At 44.6% G+C, this 20,911-nt stretch overlaps 1 long non-coding RNA gene across 1 annotated transcript in view; it reads right to left on the bottom strand.

Annotated features, from left to right (window-relative positions):
• LOC143783422 (uncharacterized) overlaps window positions 1–20,653 on the bottom strand; it is a 49,303-nt gene extending 28,650 nt beyond the window's left edge. The window contains exon 1 of the long non-coding RNA XR_013217158.1: window positions 20,549–20,653. This is a non-coding gene — a long non-coding RNA (uncharacterized LOC143783422). The remainder of the gene's footprint in view (window positions 1–20,548) is intronic.
• Window positions 20,654–20,911: the final 258 nt, after the last annotated feature.

The following is a 20,911-nucleotide window of genomic DNA, read 5'->3' as shown; positions in this document are numbered from 1 at the left end:
TAACTAGGGTTGAGCGACTTTTACTTTTTCAGGATCGAGTCGGGTTTCACGAAACCCGACTTTGTCAAAAGTCGGGTCGGGTGAAATCGGCCGATTATTGCGAAAAGTCAGGGATCCGACCGAAACACGAAACCCAATGCAAGTCAATGGAGAATCAAAGTCGGCAGTGAGTGGAGGACAGGAAAACACCAACAGAGCCCATTTTAATGCCAAAAACATCAATTCTTGTTACTTAAGCTTGTCAATCTTAATTTACCTTATAATAATAGTTAGCCATTGAAAATTTGGGGGTCATTTGGCAACAGTTGTGGGGGGAGTAGGGCTGGCTCAAGTTTTTCGTGGGCCCAGGAAACGCGGACTACGTCACGGCGGTGGAGCAGGGAGTGGTAAGTATTTCAACTTTGCAAGTGCTGTGATCCTGAGCAAGCAGGGGGGGCACACTCGTTCACATTGCCACTGGCACAGGACCCCTCAAAGTACGGCGTTGTGATTGACGGCGGGGGTGCCTCCCACCGGCAGAGACACTTTTGCATACTATGAGGGGTCCTGTGCCAGTGACGTCGCCAATGAGTATGCCCCCCCACCTGTTGAAGGAAACTGCACTTTCATCTGCACCTTCCTCTTTGTCCCCATGTAAGGTGGTATAGTATGCGGGAAGGGGAACCTGAGTTTCAGCAGGGTCAGATTCAGGCTGTGTAGAGTGCAAGGGGAATGTAGTGGTCTGTGTCAATGTACCAGCAGACTCATCTAGCAGTGGCTGGGCAATGGGCAGGAATGAGGAGGAAACACAGATATAGGACCAAAATAAAAAAAGTAGGCTAAAAGCTGTTAAAAATTGGTGACAGGAGTAAACAGGCGGCATTGGTTTGTTCAGTGGAGGAGAACAACAATCAGCGGCAGACACCGTTAGTAGGCCCTACCAAACAAGTAGGCCAAATGCAGTTTCATATTCTAAATATAGGCCGAAAGCCTGAAGATTGAAGCTCAGCTTTGTGTAGTAGAGGAAAACAAGAGGCAGCAGCAGACAACGTTACTAGGCCCAAACCAAGAACTAGGCCAAATGTAGTTTCATATTGTTGTTACAGGCCGAAAGCCTGAAGCTTCAAGCTCAGCTTTGTTTAGTAGAGGAAAACAAGAGGCGGACAATGTTACTAGGCCTAACCCAACAAGTAGGCCAAATGCAGTTTAATATAAAAAATATTTAAACGAAAGCCTGAAGATTGAAGCGCAAGAAAAATAAACCAGGAGAACACCAAGGAGCGGCAGACACCGTTAGTATGCCCCAACCCAACAAGTAGGCCAAATGCAGTTTAATATTTGAAACGGGACAACAGTTGAAGTTCAGCTTTGTTCAGTGAAGGAAAAAAAAGAAGCAGCGGCAGACACCGTTATTATATATTATAATTAAGACAGTGGTAGTAGGCGCAAAGTATTAAATGGAGGCCAGGGCCCCTGTATATTTTAACTATCATCTATCATTTCAAATAATTCGTATTGGCAGTGCCATTTAAGGTTTTAACCGCACAGACTACACAGTGGTGGAGCTGGGAGAGGTAGTATTGCAAGTGGTAGAGCACTGTTCAAGCTGGGGGGGGAACACTCTCTCGTGGGCGGCGGTACTGGCACAGGGCCCCTCATATTACGACGGTGTAATATGAGTTGTGGTTCAGTGTCTCCCCCCAAAAAATGAGGAAGTCTGGTGGAAGAGGCCATGGGCGGGGGTTGCCAGCTGGTACTGATGGTGCTTGGTGGTGCTGCATCTCGTGGTAGTGGCAAAAGCACAGTAGCACCTAAGGCTGGAAGTGTTCAGCCTTCGTCATCATCTGGCTACACAAGGCCTCGAAGGCTCCCTTACCTGGGAGTAGGAAAACAGCTTTTAAAGCCGGAGAAGCAGGAAAAAGTGTTGTCTTTCCTTGCTGACTCACCCTCTAGCTCTTTCGCCTCCTCTACCCAAAGTTCTAAATGTAAGAGCAGCCAGTCATCAGTGGATGCTCCCGGTCAGGAAAAAGACGTTTCCTTGTGTCCTTCTCCCAAACCAAAAGTGAAGGATACATCAGGCGACACTACAGGTTACTCCATGGAGCTCTTTACACATACCGTGCCTGGGTTAGAAAGGGAAATTGTACACTGCCAATTACAAGAAGAATCGGGCATGGAGTGCACCGATGCACAGCCACAGCTAGATTGTGATGCTGTTCCATTGACTCTGATCACTACATTGCCCTCGCAGTTTACTGAGCCAGAATGTGACCCTGATGAGACTATGGTGCCCTGTCCCGAACGCTATAGCACCTTACACGGTGACACTGAGGAAGGTGCACATGACATTGAGGAGGAGGTGATAGATGACCTAGTTGTTGACCCAGATTGGCAGCCATTGGGGGAAGAGGGTGCCGCTGCCACTAGCTCAGAAGAGGATGATCCGCAGCAGCCATCTACATTGCAACAGCTGTCATCTGGCAGGCCCGTAGCAGGCCAAAAATGTTTGCGAAAAACAAAAACTGTTTTAGGAGAGCGTGGCCATTCAGTGAAAGTAGCACAGCGCACAATGCCTGAAAATGTTTTCGATAGTAGGAAGAGTGTAGAGTAGCAATTTTTTAACCAAGATCAGAATGATCAGTCAAAAGTTATCTGTAAGAAATGCTCAAAGACCTTCAGCAGAGAGAAGAATCTTCAAAATTTAAATACAACGTGCATGCTTAGACATTTAACCAGCATGCACTTGCAAGCCTGGACTAAGTACCAAACGTCCCGTACCGTTGGTGCACCTGCTCGGAATGAAGGTAGTCAGCAATGCTACATTGCTTCCCTCACTGTAAGCCCACCGGTTAGGACACCACCAGCAGCAAATGTGGAGGTATCGTCGTAAGGCCAAAGCAGTCAGGGAATCACAAGGTTATAGGTAGGAAAGACTGTATGTAGGCCAACAACAAGAATACCATAACAAACTCTCTCTCAATCCGCCATGTCAACCACCACCACCGCTAGTTCCACCATATGCAGCTCTACAGTCCAGCCCCCTACAAGAGACTCTCGTTAGGAAAAGAAAGTACTCATCCTCTCATCCGAGTACACAGGATTTGAACGCCCACATTGCTATACTAATCTCATTACAGATGATGCCCTACTATTTGGTTGAAAGCGAAGCTTTCAAAGACCTGATGGCCCACGCAGTACCACGCTATGACCTACCCAGTCGACACTTCTTTGCGAGAAAAGCAATCCGAGCCCTCCACCAGCATGTCAAAGACCGCATTCTCCATGCCTTGAGGCAATCAGTCAGTGGAAAGGTGCACCTCACAACAGATGCATGGACCAGTAGGCATGGCCGGGGACGTTATGTGTCCATCACGGCGCACTGGGTTAATGTGTAGGATGCAGGGTCCACAGGGGGCAGCCATAGTGGGACAGTTCAGCCTATCCCACAGTCTAAGGAAACAGTTGGCATAAGGAGTTCGCCACTCCTCCTCCTCCTCCTCCAGAAGCGAAAGCTCGTGCACAGAGCGCAGTCGCCCTACCACTCCATCCGCAGCTGCCAGTTTTGCACACGGGGTGTCCCATTATCGAACAGCTAGTGGTAAGCGTCAGCAGGCTGTGTTTCAAATGAAGTGTTTGGGCGACAACAGACACACCGCGGAAGTACTGGTGGAGTACTTGCAGCAACAAACTCAGTCATGGCTGGGCAGTGTACATCTTGAGGCAGGCAAGATATTCAGTGATAACGGAAGGAATTTTATGGCTGCCATAGCCCTTTCAGAACTGAAACACATACCTTGCCTGGCTCACACCTTTAACCTGGTGGTGCAGGGCTTCCTCAAAAATTATCCAAAGTTACCAGCCCTGCTCCTGAAGGTGCGAAGACTTTGCTCGCACCTCTGCCGGATGTCCATACACTCCAGCCGTATGCTGAACCATCAGCGATCGCTGAATCTTCCCCAGCACCGCCTAATAATCGACGTTGCAACAAGGTGGAACTCCACACTGCACATGATTCAGAGGCTGTGCGAACAGAGGCGTGCTGTAATTAATTTGTGGGAGGATATACGGGCAGGCACTTGGATGGCAGACATGGAGTTGTCTGGTGTGCAGTGGCCGACGCCATCATAATCATTAACATCCCACTTATGCGTCTGCTGATGCAAAGTTTGACGCACATTAAGGAGCAGGCGTCTGCAGCCGAGGAGGAGGGAAGCCTTGATGACAGTCAGCCATTGTCTGCTCAGGGAACTGTCCAGGGCGAATTGGCGGATGAAGAGGATGAGGAGGAGGATGATGGGGATGAATATGTATGGGAGGATGATTCTCAGGTGGCAATAGAAACTGGTGGCATTGCAAGGTCTGGTACAGGTTTATTGCGGGACACTTGTGATCTTGATTTGCAAGAAAGTGGTCCTCAACCCAGCAGAAACAGTTAATTGACACCTGGAACATTGGCCCACATGGCTGAGTATGCCTTGCGTATCCTAAAAAGGGACCCCCGCATTGTTAAAATGATGACCGATGACGACAACTGGTTGGCCTGCCTCCTGGATACAAGATATAAAGGAAAACTGCAAAATATCATGCCACATGAGAACCTAGGTCAAATATTGGCTACCAAACAAGCAACTCTTGTAGACCGTTTGGTTCAGGCATTCCCAGCACACAGCGGCGGTGATGGTTCTCACACGAGCTGCAGGGGGCAACATGGCAGAGGTGCTAGAGGTGCAGAAATCCGAAGTGGCGTTGGACAGAGGGGTTTTATGACAAGGTTGTGGAATGATTTTGCAATGACCGCTGACACGACAGGGACAGCTGCATCGATTCAAAGTGACAGGAGACAGCATTTGTCCAGTATGGTTACAAACTTCTTTTCCACCCTTATCGATGTTCTCCCTCACAGGTCATTCCCCTTTGATTACTGGGCATCTAAACTAGACACCTGGCCTGAATTGCAAGAATATGGATTACAGGACCTCGATTGCCTGCTGTCAGTGTGCTTTCAGAAAGAGTGTTCAGTGCTGCTGGTTCAATACTGACCGAAAAAAGGACACGTCTGCCTACCAAAAATGTTGATTAGCTAACCTTCATTTAAATTAACCAATCATGGATTTCACATTCTTTTGCCCCACCTTCCCCTGCTGACACGTAGCTTGCCTGAAAGATGACTTGCTTTTGGGGGGAGACACTGAACCCCAACTCTGGCCCTGTGGTATAACACAACACAATGAACGTGGCAGAAAGTGGCTGCCTGATATACGACGCACTAGCAGTACAGCTGAATATACACTGTGTGAGAATTTGAATCTCCATTTTTTGGGGGGAGACACTGAACCCTAACTCTGGCCCTGTGGTATAACACAACACTATGAACGTGGCAGAAAGTGGCTGCCTGATATACGACACACTATCAGTACAGCTGAATATACACTGTGTGAGAATTTGAATCTCCATTTCTTGGGGGGAGACACTGAACCCTAACTCTGGCCCTGTGGTATAACACAACACTATGTACGTGGCAGAAAGTGGCTGCCTGATATACGACACACTAGCAGTACAGCTGAATATACACTGTGTGAGAATTTGAATCTCCATTTTTTGGGGGGAGACACTGAACCCTAACTCTGGCCCTGTGGTGTAACACAACACTATGAACGTGGCAGAAAGTGGCTGCCTGATATACGACACACTAGCAGTACAGCTGAATATACACTGTGTGAGAATTTGAATCTCCATTTTTTAGGGGGAGACACTGAACCCTAACTCTGGCCCTGTGGTATAACACAACACTATGAACGTGGCAGAAAGTGGCTGCCTGATATACGACGCACTAGCAGTACTGCAGAATACAAACTGTGTGAGAAATACTATCTCACTTTTGGGGGAGACACTGAACCACAACTCTGGCCCAGTGGTATAACACAACACTATGAACCTGGCAGAAAGTGGCTGCCTGATATATGACACACTAGCAGTACTGCAGAATATAAACTGTGTGAGAAATACTATCTCACTTTTGGGGGAGACACTGAACCACAACTCTGGCCCAGTGGTATAACACAACACTATGAACGTGGCAGAAAGTGGCTGCCTGATATATGACACACTAGCAGTACAGCAGAATACAAACTGTGTGAGAAATACTATCTCACTTTTGGGGGAGACACTGAACCACCACTCTGGCCCAGTGGTATAACACAACACTATGAACCTGGCAGAAAGTGGCTGCCTGATATATGACACACTAGCAGTACTGCAGAATATAAACTGTGTGAGAAATACTATCTCACTTTTGGGGGAGACACTGAACCACAACTCTGGCCCAGTGGTATAACACAACACTATGAACGTGGCAGAAAGTGGCTGCCTGATATACGACACACTATCAGTACAGCTGAATATACACTGTGTGAGAATTTGAATCTCCATTTCTTGGGGGGAGACACTGAACCCTAACTCTGGCCCTGTGGTATAACACAACACTATGTACGTGGCAGAAAGTGGCTGCCTGATATACGACACACTAGCAGTACAGCTGAATATACACTGTGTGAGAATTTGAATCTCCATTTTTTGGGGGGAGACACTGAACCCTAACTCTGGCCCTGTGGTGTAACACAACACTATGAACGTGGCAGAAAGTGGCTGCCTGATATACGACACACTAGCAGTACAGCTGAATATACACTGTGTGAGAATTTGAATCTCCATTTTTTAGGGGGAGACACTGAACCCTAACTCTGGCCCTGTGGTATAACACAACACTATGAACGTGGCAGAAAGTGGCTGCCTGATATACGACGCACTAGCAGTACTGCAGAATACAAACTGTGTGAGAAATACTATCTCACTTTTGGGGGAGACACTGAACCACAACTCTGGCCCAGTGGTATAACACAACACTATGAACCTGGCAGAAAGTGGCTGCCTGATATATGACACACTAGCAGTACTGCAGAATATAAACTGTGTGAGAAATACTATCTCACTTTTGGGGGAGACACTGAACCACAACTCTGGCCCAGTGGTATAACACAACACTATGAACGTGGCAGAAAGTGGCTGCCTGATATATGACACACTAGCAGTACAGCAGAATACAAACTGTGTGAGAAATACTATCTCACTTTTGGGGGAGACACTGAACCACCACTCTGGCCCAGTGGTATAACACAACACTATGAACCTGGCAGAAAGTGGCTGCCTGATATATGACACACTAGCAGTACTGCAGAATATAAACTGTGTGAGAAATACTATCTCACTTTTGGGGGAGACACTGAACCACAACTCTGGCCCAGTGGTATAACACAACACTATGAACGTGGCAGAAAGTGGCTGCCTGATATATGACACACTAGCAGTACAGCAGAATATAAACTGTGTGAGAATTACTATCTCACTTTTGGGGGAGACACTGAACCACAACTCTGGCCCAGTGGTATAACACAACACTATGAACGTGGCAGAAAGTGGCTGTAATTATTATAAAAAAAAAATTACTGCAATAACACGCTCCCTAGTCCCTACAATGATCTCAGGACAAGTATGGCAGCAATAAAAAGGACTCCAGAACAAAAAAGTGTGGACAAATAAACAAGACAGGTAACTGTGCAGAAAGGAGCAACAGGATTTTTGCTTTGAAAAAAGCAGTTGGTTTGCACAGCACCGTGCACACAGCTATGCAGCTGCTGCACTAAAATACGACCTCCACTGTCCCTGCACAAAAAGGTGGTGTGGGACAGTGAAAATCGCTCCAGCACAAGCGGTTTGGGGGTTTATATTTCCTCCCTAACTCTGTCCCTGCTTCTGACTAACTGCAGCAAACTCTCCCTATGCTCAGATCGGCAGAAGTAAGATGGCTGTCGGCGTGCACGCCCCTTTATAGCCCCTGTGACGCCGCAGACAGCGAGCCAATCACTGCCATGCCCTTGTCTAAGATGGTGGGGACAGAGACCTATGTCATCACGCTGCCCACACTCTGCGTCCTCCTTCATTGGATGAAAAACGGCGGTGACAGCGTCATACGAAACGCGACTTTGGCGCTCTGATCGTGTACCGCATGGCCGATCCCACACTAGGATCGGTTCGGGTTTCATGAAACCCGACTTTGCCTAAAAGTCGGCGATTTCTGAAAATGACCGATCCGTTTCGCTCAACCCTAGTGCTAACCACTTAATCATCTTATAATCAAAAATTATTATAGTTCACACATGAAAGTAAAATGCATTGGAAGAATTAGGTCATAGGTTGCAAATGTTGGACTTGAAAAGACCTGGATAGAAGGTGTCTTCAGAGAACTATTTTCCGCTTTAGGTTGAACACACTACTTATATTATGAATACTTGTTATTTAAAGGGGTTAATTGGGACTTTAACATATAGGATATGTCAACAATGTCTGATCAGTGGGGGTGCAATACCCCACACCCTTTCCCATCAGATGTTTCAATTTTCGGCAGCTCCATCAACTGTCTAGTGGCCGCAGTTGAATGCTGCATATCTGCTGCTAATAAAATCAATAGGGTGCAGATGTGCAGTACGCGTTCGCAGCCATTATTCCGTCGACGGAGCTGTACTGTGCAGCTGAGCAGTTCTGGCTGACACCGGGAACAATTGGCCTGAAAAAACAAAAGCGGAAATAACAAACTAAAATAACAACCATTCACCTGTTAAATTCCCTTCAGCTGAAACCAGTGTTTGATTACCCTCCTGCTACAATGACAAGCTGCAGCCAAGCACTGGCTTCAGTGAAGATGCTAACGTGTATGGCATGTGACATGAGTGGCGCCAGGGGTCATCTGTAGTGATGGGCGAACGGGATTGGCGGGTTTGCCCGAGTTTTTCTTTAAAGTACGAGTTTGGGCCGGAGATGACGCGAACTTGCGTCTGAACCTCGAACTTGGACTTTACAGATATGGGATGGGGTAGGGGGGCTGTAAAAGAAAGCATAAAATTAGTAATAAACAGTATAATTATACTTACCTGTCCAGCGATGCGTCCTCCCGTCCCACTGTCTCCCGTGACATCACCGCACGAACATGTAAGATGCTAGCAGGAATGCAGGATGCAGTGATGGATGGGAGGCAGAGCAAGGGTTAACAGGTTTATTTACAGGGGAATACTCCACGCAGGGATGAAAAAAGTTAAATAGTATGAATGGCAAAGTGAAGTATAATGGTACAAATAACGACACTTTGGTAGCAAGTTTATCAGGAAGTCTTAACACTGCAGCTCCTGCTGCAAACTCAATAACGCCGGCAATGGCGGGCGTGGTGTCTTTATTAATGGGGTTCAGCAAACAACAATACCGCGTCTTCTGGTGACAGTGGTCAGTCTCCGTTATCTTACACTGCTCCTAGTCAATATACTGTAGATGCCTCCACTACTCTCCTGACAGTCTCGGTCAAACGGGCCCAAAGTGGCTGACGGTAATACGGGTCACGGTCTTGTACAAGCCCAGCTTGGCTCAGTAGGTGTTTAATGGCCCAGTCAGGGTGCGCAGGTCTGTACTGCCCTCGGTCACTCTTATGGGGCACGTGTGTAGTAGTCACGGACACGGAGGCCGGACTCACACCTCATGTCTCTCTCTCCCTGGTCCCCGCTGTTGGCGGTGGGCAGCAACAGGCACTGGCTTGCACGCTGCTTGTGCTCTCAGGGCAGGGCACTTCTCTCTCTGGCTGCTGCACAACTGGCTCAGCTCCTCTCAGTCTGCACCGCTCGGCTGGGTGTATACGGCTCTGTTCTGCACGGCTCTGCTCTGCATGCGACGGGGCTTTTTCTATATGGCCCGTCGCCACACCAGTACACTCAGATTGGGGAAGCAGAGCGTGCTGCTCACTGCTCTGTGCGCCACTCTGCACACCGCTTTCTGCGCTGCCTCCCACACTCCGCTGAAAGGTAATGAGCGGCCCCAGAAGCAGATGTGGCCTGGACATAGTGGGATGGGAGGACGCGTCGCTGGACAGGTAAGTATAATATTTATAATGTTTATTATTAATTTTATGCTTTCTTTTACATGCCCTGGACCCGAACTAGACCAGAACTGTAACACGGGTTTCCCATGGAAACCCGTGTTTGGGACCTTGTGACCAAACACTATGTGTTCAGTATGGGTCACGAACTTTACAGATCGGGTTCGCCCATCCCTAGTCATCTGTGTAAATAGCACATGATTGCTGCAGCAAAAAAAAAAACAAAGAATGACAGGTTGCATCAGACAAGCAGGAGCATGTTAACTGGTAAATATGTTCATTTCCTGCTCTTGGACAATTGTTAACATTCAGGACAACTTTTTAAACAGCACAAAATAGGTTTCATTTTTTTATTAATTTAATTTTTTGTAATACCTGAGAGAAATAGATCTACAGTAAACATTGAAGAGTTGTATGATATGTGGGATGTTCAACAAGTACATTTTAGTTGCTATTTCCTTTTTTACATCTACCAAAAGGACATTGGGGAAAGAGAGTTCTCATCCTTGTAGTGATTGACTGATGTCCAACTTTGAATTTCATATATGAGTTTCAGCAATAAGAGACTGTAAATGTTTTCTTTAATGAAAAGGATGTTTTACCGGTATTGCAACATAAAGTACACTTAACACAGGTAAAGAGACATATAGTACAGTACATATAGCACAGGCAGAGAGATAAATAGTACAGTACATACAGTTGTGCTCAAAAGTTTACATACCCCGGCAGAATTTTTGATTTCTTGGCCTTTTTTCAGAGAATATGAATGACAACACCAAAACTTTTTCTCCACTCATGGTTAGTGGTTGGGTGAAGCCAGTTATCATCAAACTACTGTGTTTTTCTTTTTAAATCAAAGTGACAACCCAAACATCCAAATGACCCTGAGCAAAAGTTCACATACCCTGGTGGTTTTGGTCTGATAACATGCACAGAAGTTGACGCAAATGGGTTTGAATGGCTACTAAATGGCTACTAAAGGTTACCTTATCTGTGACCTGTTTACTTATAATCAGTGTGTGTGCATAAAAGCTGAGTGAGTTTCTGGGATCCAGACAGACTCTTGCATCTTTCATCCAGCCACTGACGTTTCTGGATTGTGAGTCATGGGGAAAGCAAAAGAATTGTCAATGGATCTACGAGAAAAGGTAGTTGAACTGTATAAAACAGGAAAGGGATACAAAAAGATATACATATAGCACAGGTAGACATATAGTACAATACATATAGCACATGTAGTACAGTACATTTAGAACAGGTAGAGAGTCATATAGTACAGTACATATAGCACAGGTAGGGAGACATATAGTGCAGTACATATAGCACAGGTAGAATGCAGTAGAGAAAATGTAGTAGTGGTAGAAAGCAATACTGTACATAAAATACTATTAAATAACAATATAGTACATATACTATAAGTAGAAAGCAGCACAGTTGAAACAGCACATATAAATAGCAGTACATTGCATGTAGTACAGGTCAAGAATAGTACAGTACATGCAGTACATGTCATACAGGTAGAGAGACCTATCACTGGTTCAAAAGTGGCCAGTTTTTGCTGTTGCTTTTTGAATGTTGCTCCCCAGAGTATTCAGTTTTTTTGTTTTTCTTAAATTCATCATATGGTTCCACAGATATGGGACTTTTTATTTAATTTTTGTATCCTTTAATAGTAGGCGTCACTCACAGGATTCTTTGGGGGCAAGACCATACATTTAGACTATAATAAAAAGGCCCATATCTCTGGAACCATATGGTGGATTTATTTAAAAAAAACTGTATACTCTGGGAAGTTGTGGGATTAAAATAAATGCACAAACTGGTCACTTTTGATGTGGTGACAGATCCCCTTCACTGCAAAAAAAATCAAAAACTGACCATCACTTCTTAAGCGAAAAGAGAAAATGACAAATGTGAACAGGTGCGAGCTGCTGTGACTGCATAATATATAAACCAAATGATACAGCATCCCCTGTAAGTGCTAAGATGTATGCAATATATTGTAATATATGTAATATATTTATAGAATATAAAATGAAAGTTCTTAGCGCACAAATTGGCCGGAAAAGAGGTCCTCATTATAGAGATCAGCATGACATACGCGGTTTGTAGGTAGTGATTGGCTGCCCCCTTAAGGTTATGTTCACATGGGTTGGATATGCTGCAGATCTTTTGTCCAGATTGATGGGTAGCAAGTCAACAGCATATTACAGTAGCTACCCAAGTCCTATTATTATCTTATTATTATTATTATTATTATTATTATTATTATTATTATTATTATTATCCTATTATTATTACCAAATCCTATTTATGTTTCAGAAAAAGTCAAAAGTAGAAATTTACTGACTTTTGTGGGTTTTAATTTCACTGTGAATTTTCATCGCAAATTTCACCCTTTGAAATGCAGAGGGTGAAATCTATAACAAATGTGCATGTAATACATGTAGATTTTGGTGCTGATTTACCGCTGATATCATACTAGGTTGCAAAGGGTGAAAACAGTGATGAAAATCTGCACCATAAACTCACATGCTGCATACTTAAAATTTGTATTTTAGAAGATTAGTACTTGTAAATGTTCTCTAAGTCTAAAATGACCATAAAGATTAGAGCGAGCGAAGTGAGGTGATGGGGTAAACAGCACTTTAAAGTGTATGGCAGGAGTGGGGAACCTCAGGCCCCAGGGCCATTTACGGCCCTCGATGACCTTTTATCAGGCCCCTGAGCAGTGTCAATGGCGAGAGAACATAGCCCAGCATATATGAGAACTAGCTCTTGGAAGATGGAAACTATACTGACCATGAACTAAACCTGCCGCACAACTAGAAGTGGCCGGGTAGCATGCCTACGTTTTTTTATCCCTAGATGCCCAGCGCCAGCCGGAGAACTACCTAATCCTAGCAGAGGAAAAGACAGTCCTGGCTCACCTCTAGAGAAATTTTCCCAAAAGGCAGACAGAGGCCCCCACATATATTGGCGGTGATTTTAGATGAAATGACAAACGTAGTATGAAAATAGGTTTAGCAAAAATCGAGGTCCGCTTACTAGATAGAAAGAAGACAGAAAGGGCACTTTCATGGTCAGCAGAAAACCCTATCAAAACACCATCCAGAAATTACTTTAAGACTCTAGCATTAACTCATAACACCAGAGTGGCAATTTCCGCTCACAAGAGCTTTCCAGACACAGTAACGAAACAGCAGCTGTGAACAGGAACAAAATGCAAAAACACACAAGGACAAAAGTCCAACTTAGCTGGGAGTTGTCTAGTAGCAGGAACATGCACAGAAAGGCTTCTGATTACATTGTTGACCGGCATGAAACTGACAGAGGAGCAAGGTTATATAGCGACTCCCACATCCTGATAGGAGCAGGTGAACAGAGGGGATGATGCACACAAGTACAATTCCACAAGTGGCCACCGGGGGAGCCCAGAATCCAATTTCACAACAGTACCCCCCCCTCAAGGAGGGGGCACCGAACCCTCACCAGAACCACCAGGGCGATCAGGATGAGCCCTATGAAAGGCACGGACAAGATCGGAGGCATGAACATCAGAGGCAGTGACCCAAGAATTATCTTCCTGACCGTATCCCTTCCATTTGACCAGATACTGGAGTTTCCATCTGGAAACACGAGAGTCCAAGATCTTTTCCACAACGTACTCCAACTCACCCTCAACCAACACCGGAGCAGGAGGCTCAACGGAAGGCACAGCCGGTACCTCATACCTGCGCAACAATGACCGATGAAAAACATTATGAATCGAAAAGGATGCAGGGAGGTCCAAACGGAAGGACACAGGGTTAAGAATCTCCAATATCTTGTACGGGCCGATGAACCGAGGCTTAAACTTAGGAGAAGAAACCCTCATAGGGACAAAACGAGAAGACAACCACACCAAGTCCCCAACACAAAGCCGAGGACCAACACGACGAACGACGGCGGTTGGCAAAAAGCTGAGTCTTCTCCTGGGACAACTTCAAATTGTCCACCACCTGCCCCCAAATCTGATGCAACCTCTCCACCACAGCATCCACTCCAGGACAATCCGAAGATTCCACTTGACCGGAGGAAAATCGAGGATGAAACCCCGAATTACAGAAAAACGGGGACACCAAGGTGGCAGAGCTGGCCCGATTATTGAGGGCGAACTCCGCCAAAGGCAAAAAAGCAACCCAATCATCCTGATCCGCAGACACAAAACACCTCAAATATGTCTCCAAGGTCTGATTAGTCCGCTCGGTCTGGCCATTAGTCTGAGGATGGAAAGCAGATGAAAAAGACAAATCTATGCCCATCCTAGCACAGAATGCCCGCCAAAATCTAGACACGAATTGGGTCCCTCTGTCAGAAACGATATTCTCCGGAATACCATGCAAACGAACAACATTTTGAAAAAACAGAGGAACCAACTCGGAAGAAGAAGGCAACTTAGGCAAGGGAACCAGATGGACCATCTTAGAGAAACGGTCACACACCACCCAGATGACAGACATCTTATGAGAAACAGGCAGATCCGAAATAAAATCCATCGAGATGTGCGTCCAATAACCAATAGCCTGAACCTTGACAGGATCCATCTCGATGGAAGAGGGGGAAAAAATGTATCCCAAGAAGGAAATCTTTTGAACCCCAAAAACACACTTAGAACCCTTCACACACAAGGAATTAGACCGCAAAACCTGAAAAACCCTCCTGACCTGCTGGACATGAGAGTCCCAGTCATCCGAAAAAATCAGAATATCATCCAGATACACAATCATAAATTTGTCCAAATAATCGCGGAAAATGTCATGCATAAAGGACTGGAAGACTGAAGGGGCATTTGAAAGACCAAAAGGCATCACCAAATACTCAAAATGGCCCTCGGGCGTATTAAATGCGGTTTTCCACTCATCCCCCTGCTTGATTCGCACCAAATTATACGCCCCACGGAGATCAATCTTAGAGAACCACTTGGCCCCCTTTATACGAGCAAACAAATCAGTAAGCAGTGGTAACGGATATTGATATTTAACCGTGATTTTATTCAAAAGTCGATAATCAATACACGGCCTCAAAGAGCCGTCTTTCTTAGACACAAAGAAAAAACCGGCTCCTAAGGGAGATGACGAAGGACGAATATGTCCCTTTTCCAAGGACTCCTTTATATATTCTCGCATAGCCGCGTGTTCAGGCACAGACAGATTAAATAAACGACCCTTAGGGTATTTACTACCCGGGATCAAGTCTATGGCACAATCGCACTCCCGGTGCGGAGGTAGTGAACCAACCTTGGGTTCTTCAAAAACGTCACGAAAGTCAGACAAGAATTCAGGAATCTCAGAGGGAATAGATGATGAAATGGAAACCAAAGGTACGTCCCCATGAGTTCCTTTACATCCCCAGCTTAACACAGACATAGCTCTCCAGTCGAGGACTGGGTTATGAGATTGCAGCCATGGCAATCCCAGCACCAAAACATCATGTAGATTATACAGCACCAGAAAGCGAATAACCTCCTGGTGATCCGGATTAACACGCATAGTCACTTGTGTCCAGTATTGTGGTTTATTACTAGCCAATGGGGTGGAGTCAATCCCTTTCAGAGGTATCGGAGCCTCCAATGGCTCCAAATCATACCCACAGCGTTTGGCAAAGGTCCAATCCATAAGACTCAAAGCAGCGCCAGAGTCGACATAGGCGTCCGCGGTAATAGATGACAAAGAACAAATCAGGGTCACAGATAGAATAAACTTAGACTGTAAAGTGCTAATTGAAACAGACTTGTCAGGCTTCTTAGTACGCTTAAAGCATGCTGATATAACATGAGTTGAATCACCACAATAGAAGCACAACCCATTTTTTCGTCTAAAATTCTGCCGCTCGCTTCTGGACAGAATTCTATCACATTGCATATTTTCTGGCGTTTTCTCAGTAGACACCGCCAAATGGTGCACAGGTTTGCGCTCCCGCAGACGCCTATCGATCTGAATAGCCATCGTCATGGACTCATTCAGACTCGCAGGCACAGGGAACCCCACCATAACATCCTTAATGGCATCAGAGAGACCTTCTCTGAAAATCGCCGCCAGGGCGCACTCATTCCACTGAGTAAGCACAGACCATTTGCGGAATTTTTGGCAGTATATTTCAGCTTCATCTTGCCCCTGAGACAAGGACATCAAGGCCTTTTCCGCCTGAAGCTCTAAATGAGGTTCCTCATAAAGCAACCCCAAGGCCAGAAAAAACGCATCCACATTGAGCAACGCAGGATCCCCTGGTGCCAATGCAAAAGCCCAGTCTTGAGGGTCGCCCCGGAGCAAGGAAATTACAATCCTGACCTGCTGTGCAGGGTCTCCGGCAGAGCGAGACTTCAGGGACAAAAACAATTTGCAATTATTTTTAAAATTTTGAAAGTGAGATCTATTCCCCGAGAAGAATTCAGGCAAAGGAATTCTAGGCTCAGACATAGGTGCATGAACAACGAAATCTTGCAAATTTTGTACCTTTGTGGCGAGATTATTCAAACCTGTAGCTACACTCTGAAGATCCATTTGAAACAGGTGAACACAGAGCCATTCAAGGATAAGAAGGAGAGAAAGAGAGGAAGGCTGCAGTATAGGCAGACTAGCAAGTGATTCAATTAAGAGCACACTCAGAACTAGAGGAAAAAAAAAAAAAAAAAAAATTGTAGCAGACTTCTTTTTTCTCTCCTTTCTCAGCCAGTAATTTAACCCTTTTTTTTGGGCCGGTCAAACTGTCATGATTCTCAATGGCGAGAGAACATAGCCCAGCATATATGAGAACTAGCTCTTGGAAGATGGAAACTATACTGACCATGAACTAAACCTGCCGCACAACTAGAAGTGGCCGGGTAGCATGCCTACGTTTTTTTATCCCTAGATGCCCAGCGCCAGCCGGAGAACTACCTAATCCTAGCAGAGGAAAAGACAGTCCTGGCTCACCTCTAGAGAAATTTTCCCAAAAGGCAGACAGAGGCCCCCACATATATTGGCGGTGATTTTATATGAAATGACAAGCGTAGTATGAAAATAGGTTTAGCAAAAATCGAGGTCCGCTTACTAGATAGAAAGAAGACAGAAAGGGCACTTTCATGGTCAGCAGAAAACCCTATCAAAACACCATCCAGAAATTACTTTAAGACTCTAGCATTAACTCATAACACCAGAGTGGCAATTTCCGCTCACAAGAGCTTTCCAGACACAGTAACGAAACAGCAGCTGTGAACAGGAACAAAATGCAAAAACACACAAGGACAAAAGTCCAACTTAGCTGGGAGTTGTCTAGTAGCAGGAACATGCACAGAAAGGCTTCTGATTACATTGTTGACCGGCATGAAACTGACAGAGGAGCAAGGTTATATAGCGACTCCCACATCCTGATAGGAGCAGGTGAACAGAGGGGATGATGCACACAAGTACAATTCCACAAGTGGCCACCGGGGGAGCCCAGAATCCAATTTCACAACAGAGCAGATTCTCAGGAACCGCATTCTTGGGCAATGAGTTGTATTTTGATTGCCACCAGCTCATTAATTTCTTCTTGCTCTGTTAGCACACACATGCAGTGTTCACTACTGAAGACTGAAGGTCATGCAATGAAAGATTACATCCTGAAACCAGTGCCAGAGTCAGGATGTACTTTGTAGGCAGAGTTTGTTCGGCCCCCAAAAGGATGGTATAAATATCTAAATGGCCCTTCGCAGAAAAAAGATTCCCCACCCGTGGTGTATGGGGAGGATAGAAGGAGCAGAGCCAGACATAAGCACAGACACAGATTGTGTTGAAGCTTTCCAGCAGGCATATTAGTTTATGTCAGAGCTGGATTCACAGCTACACTGCGCAGTACTGCGGCGTCATTTCCTCTATGCTTCTGCTGCTTCTAGAAATGAAGAATAGGAATCCCTTTCTGTGTGTGCTTTGTATGGGAGACATAGCTGCTACTAAACACTAGATCAGAGTCAAATGCAAATTAGAGATAGAGTCTGCAGAGGGGAAAGCTGGTGAAAAATTCAGGATATAATCCAAGTGTACACGTTGAGTATTTGGTGAGGTTTTTTTACATCAGTATTTGTAAGCCAAAAGCTGGAGTGGAACAGTCAGAGGAAAAGTATAATAAAAACGCGTCACCACTAGTGCATTTTCTGCCCGCTCCTGGTTTTGACTTACAAATACTGATGTAAAAAACTCACCAAAAACTCAATGTGTGAACATGGCCTAAGTCACATAATGGCTTGAAATACTGTTATTCAACATGTGCAATCAGATTATTCTGAAAAGTATCTTCAAAGTATAGTTCCACAGCCGTGCTTTGTTTAGCCAGCATCATAGAGAAGAAAAAGCAAACACAGATTGTCTGCAGACTGCCTAATCAAGACAATATGCAATGTGCACACTGCCATGATTCCCCTGTTCTTCCTGTGTGGCTAGCATATATGCAAATTGCTTCCATGTGGTCACTTGCCAACCAGATTCTCCTGCATTAGAACATTAAGAAGAGGTGGAAAGTCTAGTCGGCACGTGACTTCAAGTATACAAATGGCATACAAGGGAGCATAAGGGATAACTAAGTGGCTCGGTGAACAAAATAATTAAATTTTGGGTCCATGGTCAGGAAACTCTTCAGATCTCAATCCCATTGAGAACTTATGGTCAATGCTCAAATAGGAGGAGGACAAACAAAAACATAGAAATTGGGATAAACCCCAAGCACTGATTAGACAAGAATGGATTGTCATCTCTTGAGATTTGGCCCAGAAGCTGATATCCAACATATCCGAGTGAAGGGCAGAAGTCTTGAGAAATAAGGGTCAACACTGTAAATAGTAATTGTTTGCATAAACTTGATGTATATGTCAATAAAAGACTAAAAAGTTATTAAATGCTTCTAATTGTACTTCATGAACCATAGACGAAATTCACTAAAAGATCTGAAAAAAACAATTTTGTGAAAAACAAAACTTTTGTCCGTCTCAAAACTTTTCGCCACCTCTGTACTTACCCACAATATGGAGACCGAATAAGCATGGATATTTCAGCTAATTGTATGCCCCACAGATCAGCACTGTCTCTAGAGTATTATAGATTGAATACAGTTGACGTTTTTGGTGGCAAAGGAAAAGCAAATATTGTAACCTGAGGCTATTGTAACTTCGGGGACCATTGTCATTCATTTTCATACATTGTGTTAGTTAATTTTCGGGTCTTTACAGTAATACGCTCATTGACAAGGTATAAGACTTGAGTTATTATTTTCATTAAATGGCAAAGATCTGTGAATTTGGTTTTTGCTTCTTGATCTATTGTGTGTTTGATATGTTTTAGTGTTGAAAGACAAGTTTTTCTGAAACCTTAGTTTTCTTCCACATAATGTCCGAATTGTGTAGAACATATTTATGAAGTAGCTACGTCATGTTTTGGACATATCAGTGGTAAGAGAGGTACTGTTACAGGGATTACTGATAATTGTGCATTTAATTCTTTAAGGATTACATTTTATGTTTATTGCCGTTGCTTTGCATGGAAACAGTTGCACCAGCTGAATCCCCATATAGTGTTCCAAGATACTAAAGACTGGCAGGAAGCCAACTCCCTACGGGAAAGGGCCTGCTGTCTCCACAACGATGGAAGCTCTGCTTAATATTTTCACAGGACGCAGTGTTCCTTATATTAAAATAATCAGATTATGCGATTTACTTATTTACTCATACAGCTTAAAAGAAAAAGTTACTGACAAAGTTCTGTCCATCACATGGAAGACGATTACTGTTAAAGAGTTTTGATACATGAGGTCCATTATATTCATTTTTGTTGTGTGAACGCTCACCTTAAGGCTAGGATCACAAGACAGTATTTTCTCTCATTCGAGAAAATCAGTCTGAGTAATGACACTCTGAGTTTGATCAGAGCGTAATCCGAATTTCTCAGAGGTGGAGAAAAAAAGTTTCTCCACCTTCTCTATATTGTTAGATGTCGTCCGAGTGCAGCACATGTCTGCCGTATCCAAAGAGCTGCCGGCTTTTGAACACATGTGTTCACTGAGCCATGGAGATTCAGAGCGTCCAATACATTGCATGGGTGTAATTCATCTTTGCTTCTCCTCAAGATAAATAGACATGCTGCGGTCTGGAAAGACGTGCCGCATGTCCATCTCTGCGGGTTAGAGATGGGCATATGTGCTTGCATAGTGGGCATGTGATTTTTTAAAATCCCATCCATTATGCTGTAACATCTGGACACTGCGGATTAGACGCTGCACAAGTATGTAGTGTCCAACCAGCAGCATTTACTGATCTTGTGCACCTTATCGTGCTCAGATTCTAAAAGGGAATACACAAAAGTCAGAAATTCTGTGCTAATTAACTTCCCAATAAATGCTTCTTTAGGGTAGAGCTTAGTTTTTCAGACCTGGTGCTTTAAATAGCATTACCTAATAAAATGTTGTGCTCCTGCAGCTGTTATTATCGAGAACTTGATGTGTACAGGTAAGGGATGAGAAAATTGATTTGAGGTGAATTGAATTCACCTAAAACCAAATATTTTGCAATTCCCTTTGTGAAAATTCAGCAGAATAACATCTGGGTCTAACCTTTCCCACGATGCAACTCTGCTCCAATCATCTTCTTCAGTCTAGTCTTCATTGGGCTTTCTTTGGCATATGGCCTGACTAGGCTCCATTCTGCTGTTGTCCGAGGCCTCATGTGATGTCATGATGTGTGTCACCGTTGACATCATGACATCATAGGGCTTAGTGAGATCAAGAGGCGCCGAAAACAGAGGGTGATACATGTAATGAGGTTGCTGGACCTTGTCAGTTCAGGTTGTGCTTAAGATAGTGGGTGCCCAAAAAAGATCCAAAGATTTTCCAGTGATCACCAGACCAAAAAAAAAACAATCAAGTCAGAGCGGGGCTGTGTGCCAGAATGAGTGAAGACCAGATAAGTAAAATTTT

This window comes from Ranitomeya variabilis, chromosome 6 (genome assembly GCF_051348905.1).
Source record: "Ranitomeya variabilis isolate aRanVar5 chromosome 6, aRanVar5.hap1, whole genome shotgun sequence".
NCBI classification, from domain to species: Eukaryota; Metazoa; Chordata; class Amphibia; order Anura; family Dendrobatidae; genus Ranitomeya; species Ranitomeya variabilis.
This window is presented reverse-complemented; position numbering and strand designations above follow the sequence as displayed.